Raw genomic sequence first — 13261 nt, 5'->3', positions numbered from 1 at the left:
GCCGCAGCGCTGCCCAGCCCAGGGGGACGCTCCCTGCCCTGCTCCTGCTGCCCCACTCTTGCTGACACAGGCCAGGACGCCCTTGGCATTCTTGGCTCCCTGGCCACGCGCTGGCCCACCTTCAGCTGCTCTTGACCGGCACCCCTGGGTCCTTTGGGCCCACGCAGCTCCCCCACCACAAACTTGCCCCTTTGACGTCAAATACAGCAGCCACAATTCCAAGATGTCCTTCCTCTTCTCAGCAACACAAGACAGCAGTCAAGGACTTGCAGCTTCACCCCCACCCGAGCCACTAATGCCATTTCCAAAGCTGCAGCCTTCATCCCAAAACGCACCCACAGAAACTCGCCCCTTCTGCTTTTTGCCTGGCAAGACGCCTTCCCTACAAGGTGCTTGCTTCCTTTGGCCTCACCCCACAAGAATGGCCTGCCCCAGCTTCATGGACAACGCAATCATCTCCTTGCAGCTTATCAAAAGCCAAAAGAGACTGTACAATCGAAGAACTGCTCCAGAAAACTGCAGAACACTTCCACAAGCCAAACACACCTTTGCACAAAGGGAAAACAGCCAAAGAAAGCCCCGTGACCTCCAGCACGAGCACCTGTGCCCTTGGCCACGGCCCTGCAGAAGCCCAGAGACAGGGCTTCACTGAGCCAAGCAGGCAGAAGCTGAGCCGCAGCCCCCAGCTCTTGGGTGCCTGAAGGTGACAGGCCAAAGGCCAATTTCTAGCTGTCCCTGCCTGCAGGAAATGGCCGCGTCCTGCGGGATTCCAGCACTCAGCATCCTCAGCCAGCAACAGCAAGTGCTGGCTGCTCAGAAACTTGCAGCTCTGCCTTGCACTAAAGACAGCACCACCCACAACTGGCACTTACTCCCTTGGAAGCATCAGGCTCTGCTGTGACCACAGCTGCAGGCTCGTGGTCCTCTTGCTCCTTTTGCTCCTCTTTGGCTTCTTCTCCAGGAGCAGAGGGAGCTGGGGCAGAGACTGCTGCTGCTTCTGTCATCTGTGGCAAGAGAGAAACATGAGGGACAGGCCGTTACCTATCGTTTAGCACCTCCTTTCTCCTGGCATCTACAACCACCTCTTTGAAGGAGAAATCATCAGCATTCTTAGCAACGGCATGCTAAGTCACTCCGGCCAGATTAAAATGGGCTAATTCAAGAGAACTCTGTTTGCCTAGGAATTTGATAGTCCTCCATGGCTGCTATCTGCAAGGCACAGTGCCTCTGCACAAGGGAGCTTTTAGCTCTTGAAAGCTGTGAAATGGAAAAGTAGGAAATAGCCAGCAAGGCCTTTGCTATTGCTGCGGCAGACATGGAAAACTAAAAGTGGATCAGAATCCCATTCGGTGCAGGAAAAGGGCAGGAAAGCTGGTGCAGAAGCATCTTTGCTTGCTGGGAAGAGAGAAAATCAGCAGGGCTTCTCCTCCTAGCAAGCCAAGAAACCACAAATTGGAAGTGTCACCTCCTCAGGTGGCTAAAGCACATGGATGCAGAGCGGGGAGGTTTGGCAGGGAAGCAGGCCTTGGGGTGAGCGCTGTCCTCTATGGATCTATGGAAGTGTGCCTGAAGGGCCCTGACGAGCCTCCCGTTGTCCAGGCTAAAGCTCCCTCAGCACCTCCTCCTTGGCCTTGCGCTCCACAGCCTTCCCCAGCTCCCGTGTCCTCCTCTGCACACGCTCCAGCCCCTCAAGGACTTTCTGCTTCACAGGGGCCCACAACTGGGCACAGCACTCCCAGCTGTGGCCGCAGCGCTGCCCAGCCCAGGGGGATGCTCACTGCCCTGCTCCTGCTGCCCCACTCTTGCTGACACAGGCCAGGACGCCCTTGGCCTTCTTGGCTCCCTGACCACGCGCTGGCCCACCTTCAGCTGCTCTTGACCGGCACCCCTGGGTCCTTTGGGCCCACGCAGCTCCCCCACCACAAACTTGCCCCTTTGACGTCAAATACAGCAGCCACAATTCCAAGATGTCCTTCCTCTTCTCAGCAACACAAGACAGCAGTCAAGGACTTGCAGCTTCACCCCCACCCGAGCCACTAATGCCATTTCCAAAGCTGCAGGCTTCATCCCAAAACGCACCCACAGAAACTCGCCCCTTCTGCTTTTTGCCTGGCAAGACGCCTTCCCTACAAGGTGCTTGCTTCCTTTGGCCTCACCCCACAAGAATGGCCTGCCCCAGCTTCATGGACAACGCAATCATCTCCTTGCAGCTTATCAAAAGCCAAAAGAGACTGTACAATCGAAGAACTGCTCCAGAAAACTGCAGAACACTTCCACAAGCCAAACACACCTTTGCACAAAGGGAAAACAGCCAAAGAAAGCCCCGTGACCTCCAGCACGAGCACCTGTGCCCTTGGCCACGGCCCTGCAGAAGCCCAGAGACAGGGCTTCACTGAGCCAAGCAGGCAGAAGCTGAGCCGCAGCCCCCAGCTCTTGGGTGCCTGAAGGTGACAGGCCAAAGGCCAATTTCTAGTTGTCCCTGCCTGCAGGAAATGACCGCGTCCTGCGGGATTCCAGCACTCAGCATCCTCAGCCAGCAACAGCAAGTGCTGGCTGCTCAGAAACTTGCAGCTCTGCCTTGCACTAAAGACAGCACCACCCACAACTGGCACTTACTCCCTTGGAAGCATCAGGCTCTGCTGTGACCACAGCTGCAGGCTCGTGGTCCTCTTGCTCCTTTTGCTCCTCTTTGGCTTCTTCTCCAGGAGCAGAGGGAGCTGGGGCAGAGACTGCTGCTGCTTCTGTCATCTGTGGCAAGAGAGAAACATGAGAGACAGGCCGTTACCTATCGTTTAGCACCTCCTTTCTCCTGGCATCTACAACCACCTCTTTGAAGGAGAAATCATCAGCATTCTTAGCAACGGCATGCTAAGTCACTCCGGCCAGATTAAAATGGGCTAATTCAAGAGAACTCTGTTTGCCTAGGAATTTGATAGTCCTCCATGGCTGCTATCTGCAAGGCACAGTGCCTCTGCACAAGGGAGCTTTTAGCTCTTGAAAGCTGTGAAATGGAAAAGTAGGAAATAGCCAGCAAGGCCTTTGCTATTACTGCGGCAGACATGGAAAACTAAAAGTGGATCAGAATCCCATTCGGTGCAGGAAAAGGGCAGGAAAGCTGGTGCAGAAGCATCTTTGCTTGCTGGGAAGAGAGAAAATCAGCAGGGCTTCTCCTCCTAGCAAGCCAAGAAACCACAAATTGGAAGTGTCACCTCCTCAGGTGGCTAAAGCACATGGATGCAGAGCGGGGATGTTTGGCAGGGAAGCAGGCCTTGGGGTGAGCGCTGTCCTCTATGGATCTATGGAAGTGTGCCTGAAGGGCCCTGACGAGCCTCCCGTTGTCCAGGCTAAAGCTCCCTCAGCACCTCCTCCTTGGCCTTGCGCTCCACAGCCTTCCCCAGCTCCCGTGTCCTCCTCTGCACACGCTCCAGCCCCTCAAGGACTTTCTGCTTCACAGGGGCCCTCAACTGGGCACAGCACTCCCAGCTGTGGCCGCAGCGCTGCCCAGCCCAGGGGGACGCTCCCTGCCCTGCTCCTGCTGCCCCACTCTTGCTGACACAGGCCAGGACGCCCTTGGCATTCCTGGCTCCCTGGCCACGCGCTGGCCCACCTTCAGCTGCTCTTGACCGGCACCCCTGGGTCCTTTGGGCCCACGCAGCTCCCCCACCACAAACTTGCCCCTTTGACGTCAAATACAGCAGCCACAATTCCAAGATGTCCTTCCTCTTCTCAGCAACACAAGACAGCAGTCAAGGACTTGCAGCTTCACCCCCACCCGAGCCACTAATGCCATTTCCAAAGCTGCAGCCTTCATCCCAAAACGCAACCACAGAAACTCGCCCCTTCTGCTTTTTGCCTGGCAAGAAGCCTTCCCTACAAGGCACTTGCTTCCTTTGGCCTCACCCCACAAGAATGGCCTGCCCCAGCTTCATGGACAATGCAATCATCTCCTTGCAGCTTATCAAAAGCCAAAAGAGACTGTACAAGTGAAGAACTGCTCCAGAAAACTGCAGAACACTTCCACAAGCCAAACACACCTTTGCACAAAGGGAAAACAACCAAAGAAAGCCCTGTGACCTCCAGCACGAGCACCTGTGCCCTTGGCCACGGCCCTGCAGAAGCCCAGAGACAGAGCTTCACTGAGCCAAGCAGGCAGAAGCTGAGCTACAGCCCCCAGCTCTTGGGTGCCTGAAGGTGACAGGCCAAAGGCCAATTTCTAGCTGTCCCTGCCTGCAGGAAATGGCCGCGTCCTGCGGGATTCCAGCACTCAGCATCCTCAGCCAGCAACAGCAAGTGCTGGCTGCTCAGAAACTTGCAGCTCTGCCTTGCACTAAAGACAGCACCACCCACAACTGGCACTTACTCTCTTGGAACCATCAGGCTCTGCTGTGACCACAGCTGCAGGCTCGTGGTCCTCTTGCTCCTTTTGCTCCTCTTTGGCTTCTTCTCCAAGAGCAGAGGGAGCCGGGGCGGAGACAGCTGCTGCTTCTGTCATCTGTGGCAAGAGAGAAACATGAGGGACAGGCCGTTACCTATAGTTTAGAACCTCCTTTCTCCTCGCATCTACAACCACCACTTCGAAGGAGAAATCATCAGCTTTCTTAGCAATGGCATTCTAAGTCACTCCGGCCAGATTAAAATGGGCTAATTCAAGAGAACTCTGTTTGCCTAGGAATTTGATAGTCCTCCATGGCTGCTATCTGCAAGGCACAGTGCCTCTGCACAAGGGAGCTTTTAGCTCTTGAAAGCTGTGAAATGGAAAAGTAGGAAATAGCCAGCAAGGCCTTTGCTATTGCTGCGGCAGACATGGAAAACTAAAAGTGGATCAGAATCCCATTCGGTGCAGGAAAAGGGCAGGAAAGCTTGTGCAGAAGCATCTTTGCTTGCTGGGAAGAGAGAAAATCAGCAGGGCTTCTCCTCCTAGCAAGCCAAGAAACCACAAATTGGAAGTGTCACCTGCTCAGGTGGCTAAAGCCCTTGCATGCAGAGCGGGGAGGTTTGGCAGGGAAGCAGGCCTTGGGGTGAGCGCTGTCCTCTATGGATCTATGGAAGTGTGCCTGAAGGGCCCTGACGAGCCTCCCGTTGTCCAGGCTAAAGCTCCCTCAGCACCTCCTCCTTGGCCTTGCGCTCCACAGCCTTCCCCAGCTCCCGTGTCCTCCTCTGCACACGCTCCAGCCCCTCAAGGACTTTCTGCTTCACAGGGGCCCACAACTGGGCACAGCACTCCCAGCTGTGGCCGCAGCGCTGCCCAGCCCAGGGGGACGCTCACTGCCCTTCTCCTGCTGCCCCACTCTTGCTGACACAGGCCAGGACGTCCTTGGCCTTCTTGGCTCCCTGGCCACGCGCTGGCCCACCTTCAGCTGCTCTTGACCGGCACCCCTGGGTCCTTTGGGCCCACGCAGCTCCCCCACCACAAACTTGCCCCTTTGACTTCAAATACAGCACCCACAATTCCAAGATGTCCTTCCTCTTCTCAGCAACACAAGACAGCAGTCAAGGACTTGCAGCTTCACCCCCACGCGAGGCACTAATGCCACTTCCAAAGCTGCAGGCTTCATCCCAAAACGCACCCACAGAAACTCGCCCCTTCTGCTTTTTGCCTGGCAAGACGCCTTCCCTACAAGGTGCTTGCTTCCTTTGGCCTCACCCCACAAGAATGGCCTGCCCCAGCTTCATGGACAACGCAATCATCTCCTTGCAGCTTATCAAAAGCCAAAAGAGACTGTACAATCGAAGAACTGCTCCAGAAAACTGCAGAACACTTCCACAAGCCAAACACACCTTTGCACAAAGGGAAAACAGCCAAAGAAAGCCCTGTGACCTCCAGCACGAGCACCTGTGCCCTTGGCCAGGGCCCTGCAGAAGCCCAGAGACAGGGCTTCACTGAGCCAAGCAGGCAGAAGCTGAGCCGCAGCCCCCAGCTCTTGGGTGCCTGAAGGTGACAGGCCAAAGGCCAATTTCTAGTTGTCCCTGCCTGCAGGAAATGGCCGCGTCCTGCGGGATTCCAGCACTCAGCATCCTCAGCCAGCAACAGCAAGTGCTGGCTGCTCAGAAACTTGCAGCTCTGCCTTGCACTAAAGACAGCACCACCCACAACTGGCACTTACTCCCTTGGAAGCATCAGGCTCTGCTGTGACCACAGCTGCAGGCTCGTGGTCGTCTTGCTCCTTTTGCTCCTCTTTGGCTTCTTCTCCAGGAGCAGAGGGAGCTGGGGCAGAGACTGCTGCTGCTTCTGTCATCTGTGGCAAGAGAGAAACATGAGGGACAGGCCGTTACCTATCGTTTAGCACCTCCTTTCTCCTGGCATCTACAACCACCTCTTTGAAGGAGAAATCATCAGCATTCTTAGCAACGGCATGCTAAGTCACTCCGGCCAGATTAAAATGGGCTAATTCAAGAGAACTCTGTTTGCCTAGGAATTTGATAGTCCTCCATGGCTGCTATCTGCAAGGCACAGTGCCTCTGCACAAGGGAGCTTTTAGCTCTTGAAAGCTGTGAAATGGAAAAGTAGGAAATAGCCAGCAAGGCCTTTGCTATTGCTTCGGCAGACATGGAAAACTAAAAGTGGATCAGAATCTCATTCGGTGCAGGAAAAGGGCAGGAAAGCTTGTGCAGAAGCATCTTTGCTTGCTGGGAAGAGAGAAAATCAGCAGGGCTTCTCCTCCTAGCAAGCCAAGAAACCACAAATTGGAAGTGTCACCTCCTCAGGTGGCTAAAGCACATGGATGCAGAGCGGGGAGGTTTGGCAGGGAAGCAGGCCTTGGGGTGAGTGCTGTCCTCTATGGATCTATGGAAGTGTGCCTGAAGGGCCCTGACGAGCCTCCCGTTGTCCAGGCTAAAGCTCCCTCAGCACCTCCTCCTTGGCCTTGCGCTCCACAGCCTTCCCCAGCTCCCGTGTCCTCCTCTGCACACGCTCCAGCCCCTCAAGGACTTTCTGCTTCACAGGGGCCCACAACTGGGCACAGCACTCCCAGCTGTGGCCGCAGCGCTGCCCAGCCCAGGGGGATGCTCACTGCCCTTCTCCTGCTGCCCCACTCTTGCTGACACAGGCCAGGACGCCCTTGGCCTTCTTGGCTCCCTGACCACGCGCTGGCCCACCTTCAGCTGCTCTTGACCGGCACCCCTGGGTCCTTTGGGCCCACGCAGCTCCCCCACCACAAACTTGCCCCTTTGACGTCAAATACAGCAGCCACAATTCCAAGATGTCCTTCCTCTTCTCAGCAACACAAGACAGCAGTCAAGGACTTGCAGCTTCACCCCCACCCGAGCCACTAATGCCATTTCCAAAGCTGCAGGCTTCATCCCAAAACGCACCCACAGAAACTCGCCCCTTCTGCTTTTTGCCTGGCAAGACGCCTTCCCTACAAGGTGCTTGCTTCCTTTGGCCTCACCCCACAAGAATGGCCTGCCCCAGCTTCATGGACAACGCAATCATCTCCTTGCAGCTTATCAAAAGCCAAAAGAGACTGTACAATCGAAGAACTGCTGCAGAAAACTGCAGAACACTTCCACAAGCCAAACACACCTTTGCACAAAGGGAAAACAGCCAAAGAAAGCCCCGTGACCTCCAGCACGAGCACCTGTGCCCTTGGCCACGGCCCTGCAGAAGCCCAGAGACAGGGCTTCACTGAGCCAAGCAGGCAGAAGCTGAGCCGCAGCCCCCAGCTCTTGGGTGCCTCAAGGTGACAGGCCAAAGGCCAATTTCTAGCTGTCCCTGCCTGCAGGAAATGGCCGCGTCCTGCGGGATTCCAGCACTCAGCATCCTCAGCCAGCAACAGCAAGTGCTGGCTGCTCAGAAACTTGCAGCTCTGCCTTGCACTAAAGACAGCACCACCCACAACTGGCACTTACTCTCTTGGAACCATCAGGCTCTGCTGTGACCACAGCTGCAGGCTCGTGGTCCTCTTGCTCCTTTTGCTCCTCTTTGGCTTCTTCTCCAAGAGCAGAGGGAGCCGGGGCGGAGACAGCTGCTGCTTCTGTCATCTGTGGCAAGAGAGAAACATGAGGGACAGGCCGTTACCTATAGTTTAGAACCTCCTTTCTCCTCGCATCTACAACCACCACTTCGAAGGAGAAATCATCAGCTTTCTTAGCAATGGCATTCTAAGTCACTCCGGCCAGATTAAAATGGGCTAATTCAAGAGAACTCTGTTTGCCTAGGAATTTGATAGTCCTCCATGGCTGCTATCTGCAAGGCACAGTGCCTCTGCACAAGGGAGCTTTTAGCTCTTGAAAGCTGTGAAATGGAAAAGTAGGAAATAGCCAGCAAGGCCTTTGCTATTGCTGCGGCAGACATGGAAAACTAAAAGTGGATCAGAATCCCATTCGGTGCAGGAAAAGGGCAGGAAAGCTTGTGCAGAAGCATCTTTGCTTGCTGGGAAGAGAGAAAATCAGCAGGGCTTCTCCTCCTAGCAAGCCAAGAAACCACAAATTGGAAGTGTCACCTGCTCAGGTGGCTAAAGCCCTTGCATGCAGAGCGGGGATGTTTGGCAGGGAAGCAGGCCTTGGGGTGAGCGCTGTCCTCTATGGATCTATGGAAGTGTGCCTGAAGGGCCCTGACGAGCCTCCCGTTGTCCAGGCTAAAGCTCCCTCAGCACCTCCTCCTTGGCCTTGCGCTCCACAGCCTTCCCCAGCTCCCGTGTCCTCCTCTGCACACGCTCCAGCCCCTCAAGGACTTTCTGCTTCACAGGGGCCCACAACTGGGCACAGCACTCCCAGCTGTGGCCGCAGCGCTGCCCAGCCCAGGGGGACGCTCACTGCCCTTCTCCTGCTGCCCCACTCTTGCTGACACAGGCCAGGACGCCCTTGGCCTTCTTGGCTCCCTGGCCACGCGCTGGCCCACCTTCAGCTGCTCTTGACCGGCACCCCTGGGTCCTTTGGGCCCACGCAGCTCCCCCACCACAAACTTGCCCCTTTGACGTCAAATACAGCACCCACAATTCCAAGATGTCCTTCCTCTTCTCAGCAACACAAGACAGCAGTCAAGGACTTGCAGCTTCACCCCCACCCGAGGCACTAATGCCATTTCCAAAGCTGCAGCCTTCATCCCAAAACGCAACCACAGAAACTCGCCCCTTCTGCTTTTTGCCTGGCAAGAAGCCTTCCCTACAAGGTACTTGCTTCCTTTGGCCTCACCCCACAAGAATGGCCTGCCCCAGCTTCATGGACAACGCAATCATCTCCTTGCAGCTTATCAAAAGCCAAAAGAGACTGTACAAGTGAAGAACTGCTGCAGAAAACTGCAGAACACTTCCACAAGCCAAACACACCTTTGCACAAAGGGAAAACAGCCAAAGAAAGCCCCGTGACCTCCAGCACGAGCACCTGTGCCCTTGGCCACGGCCCTGCAGAAGCCCAGAGACAGAGCTTCACTGAGCCAAGCAGGCAGAAGCTGAGCCGCAGCCCCCAGCTCTTGGGTGCCTGAAGGTGACAGGCCAAAGGCCAATTTCTAGCTGTCCCTGCCTGCAGGAAATGGCCGCGTCCTGCGGGATTCCAGCACTCAGCATCCTCAGCCAGCAACAGCAAGTGCTGGCTGCTCAGAAACTTGCAGCTCTGCCTTGCACTAAAGACAGCACCACACACAACTGGCACTTACTCCCTTGGAAGCATCAGGCTCTGCTGTGACCACAGCTGCAGGCTCGTGGTCCTCTTGCTCCTTTTGCTCCTCTTTGGCTTCTTCTCCAGGAGCAGAGGGAGCCGGGGCAGAGACTGCTGCTGCTTCTGTCATCTGTGGCAAGAGAGAAACATGAGGGACAGGCCGTTACCTATCGTTTAGCACCTCCTTTCTCCTGGCATCTACAACCACCTCTTTGAAGGAGAAATCATCAGCATTCTTAGCAACGGCATGCTAAGTCACTCCGGCCAGATTAAAATGGGCTAATTCAAGAGAACTCTGTTTGCCTAGGAATTTGATAGTCCTCCATGGCTGCTATCTGCAAGGCACAGTGCCTCTGCACAAGGGAGCTTTTAGCTCTTGAAAGCTGTGAAATGGAAAAGTAGGAAATAGCCAGCAAGGCCTTTGCTATTGCTGCGGCAGACATGGAAAACTAAAAGTGGATCAGAATCCCATTCGGTGCAGGAAAAGGGCAGGAAAGCTTGTGCAGAAGCATCTTTGCTTGCTGGGAAGAGAGAAAATCAGCAGGGCTTCTCCTCCTAGCAAGCCAAGAAACCACAAGTTGGAAGTGTCACCTGCTCAGGTGGCTAAAGCACATGGATGCAGAGCGGGGAGGTTTGGCAGGGAAGCAGGCCTTGGGGTGAGCGCTGTCCTCTATGGATCTATGGAAGTGTGCCTGAAGGGCCCTGACGAGCCTCCCGTTGTCCAGGCTAAAGCTCCCTCAGCACCTCCTCCTTGGCCTTGCGCTCCACAGCCTTCCCCAGCTCCCGTGTCCTCCTCTGCACACGCTCCAGCCCCTCAAGGACTTTCTGCTTCACAGGGGCCCACAACTGGGCACAGCACTCCCAGCTGTGGCCGCAGCGCTGCCCAGCCCAGGGGGACGCTCACTGCCCTTCTCCTGCTGCCCCACTCTTGCTGACACAGGCCAGGACGCCCTTGGCCTTCTTGGCTCCCTGGCCACGCGCTGGCCCACCTTCAGCTGCTCTTGACCGGCACCCCTGGGTCCTTTGGGCCCACGCAGCTCCCCCACCACAAACTTGCCCCTTTGACGTCAAATACAGCAGCCACAATTCCAAGATGTCCTTCCTCTTCTCAGCAACACAAGACAGCAGTCAAGGACTTGCAGCTTCACCCCCACCCGAGGCACTAATGCCATTTCCAAAGCTGCAGCCTTCATCCCAAAACGCAACCACAGAAACTCGCCCCTTCTGCTTTTTGCCTGGCAAGAAGCCTTCCCTACAAGGTACTTGCTTCCTTTGGCCTCACCCCACAAGAATGGCCTGCCCCAGCTTCATGGACAACGCAATCATCTCCTTGCAGCTTATCAAAAGCCAAAAGAGACTGTACAAGTGAAGAACTGCTCCAGAAAACTGCAGAACACTTCCACAAGCCAAACACACCTTTGCACAAAGGGAAAACAGCCAAAGAAAGCCCCGTGACCTCCAGCACGAGCACCTGTGCCCTTGGCCACGGCCCTGCAGAAGCCCAGAGACAGGGCTTCACTGAGCCAAGCAGGCAGAAGCTGAGCCGCAGCCCCCAGCTCTTGGGTGCCTGAAGGTGACAGGCCAAAGGCCAATTTCTAGCTGTCCCTGCCTGCAGGAAATGGCCGCGTCCTGCGGGATTCCAGCACTCAGCATCCTCAGCCAGCAACAGCAAGTGCTGGCTGCTCAGAAACTTGCAGCTCTGCCTTGCACTAAAGACAGCACCACCCACAACTGGCACTTACTCCCTTGGAAGCATCAGGCTCTGCTGTGACCACAGCTGCAGGCTCGTGGTCGTCTTGCTCCTTTTGCTCCTCTTTGGCTTCTTCTCCAGGAGCAGAGGGAGCCGGGGCAGAGACTGCTGCTGCTTCTGTCATCTGTGGCAAGAGAGAAACATGAGGGACAGGCCGTTACCTATCGTTTAGCACCTCCTTTCTCCTGGCATCTACAACCACCTCTTTGAAGGAGAAATCATCAGCATTCTTAGCAACGGCATTCTAAGTCACTCCGGCCAGATTAAAATGGGCTAATTCAAGAGAACTCTGTTTGCCTAGGAATTTGATAGTCCTCCATGGCTGCTATCTGCAAGGCACAGTGCCTCTGCACAAGGGAGCTTTTAGCTCTTGAAAGCTGTGAAATGGAAAAGTAGGAAATAGCCAGCAAGGCCTTTGCTATTGCTGCGGCAGACATGGAAAAGTAAGAGTGGATCAGAATCCCATTTGGTGCAGGAAAAGGGCAGGAAAGCTTGTGCAGAAGCATCTTTGCTTGCTGGGAAGAGAGAAAATCAGCAGGGCTTCTCCTCCTAGCAAGCCAAGAAACCACAAATTGGAAGTGTCACCTGCTCAGGTGGCTAAAGCCCTTGCATGCAGAGCGGGGATGTTTGGCAGGGAAGCAGGCCTTGGGGTGAGCGCTGTCCTCTATGGATCTATGGAAGTGTGCCTGAAGGGCCCTGACGAGCCTCCCGTTGTCCAGGCTAAAGCTCCCTCAGCACCTCCTCCTTGGCCTTGCGCTCCACAGCCTTCCCCAGCTCCCGTGTCCTCCTCTGCACACACTCCAGCCCCTCAAGGACTTTCTGCTTCACAGGGGCCCACAACTGGGCACAGCACTCCCAGCTGTGGCCGCAGCGCTGCCCAGCCCAGGGGGACGCTCACTGCCCTGCTCCTGCTGCCCCACTCTTGCTGACACAGGCCAGGACGTCCTTGGCCTTCTTTGCTCCCTGGCCACGCGCTGGCCCACCTTCAGCTGCTCTTGACCGGCACACCTGGGTCCTTTGGGCCCACGCAGCTCCCCCACCACAAACTTGCCCCTTTGACTTCAAATACAGCACCCACAATTCCAAGATGTCCTTCCTCTTCTCAGCAACACAAGACAGCAGTCAAGGACTTGCAGCTTCACCCCCACGCGAGGCACTAATTCCATTTCCAAAGCTGCAGGCTTCATCCCAAAACGCACCCACAGAAACTCGCCCCTTCTGCTTTTTGCCTGGCAAGACGCCTTCCCTACAAGGTGCTTGCTTCCTTTGGCCTCACCCCACAAGAATGGCCTGCCCCAGCTTCATGGACAACGCAATCATCTCCTTGCAGCTTATCAAAAGCCAAAAGAGACTGTACAATCGAAGAACTGCTCCAGAAAACTGCAGAACACTTCCACAAGCCAAACACACCTTTGCACAAAGGGAAAACAGCCAAAGAAAGCCCCGTGACCTCCAGCACGAGCACCTGTGCCCTTGGCCACGGCCCTGCAGAAGCCCAGAGACAGGGCTTCACTGAGCCAAGCAGGCAGAAGCTGAGCCGCAGCCCCCAGCTCTTGGGTGCCTCAAGGTGACAGGCCAAAGCCAATTTCTAGTTGTCCCTGCCTGCAGGAAATGGCCGCGTCCTGCGGGATTCCAGCACTCAGCATCCTCAGCCAGCAACAGCAAGTGCAGGCTGCTCAGAAACTTGCAGCTCTGCCTTGCACTAAAGACAGCACCACCCACAACTGGCACTTACTCCCTTGGAAGCATCAGGCTCTGCTGTGACCACAGCTGCAGGCTCGTGGTCGTCTTGCTCCTTTTGCTCCTCTTTGGCTTCTTCTCCAGGAGCAGAGGGAGCCGGGGCGGAGACTGCTGCTGCTTCTGTCATCTGTGGCAAGAGAGAAACATGAGGGACAGGCCGTTACCTATCGTTTAGCA

Source organism: Vidua macroura, chromosome Z (assembly GCF_024509145.1).
Source record: "Vidua macroura isolate BioBank_ID:100142 chromosome Z, ASM2450914v1, whole genome shotgun sequence".
Classification (NCBI taxonomy): Eukaryota; Metazoa; Chordata; class Aves; order Passeriformes; family Viduidae; genus Vidua; species Vidua macroura.
Note: the sequence above shows the minus strand (reverse complement) of the source record.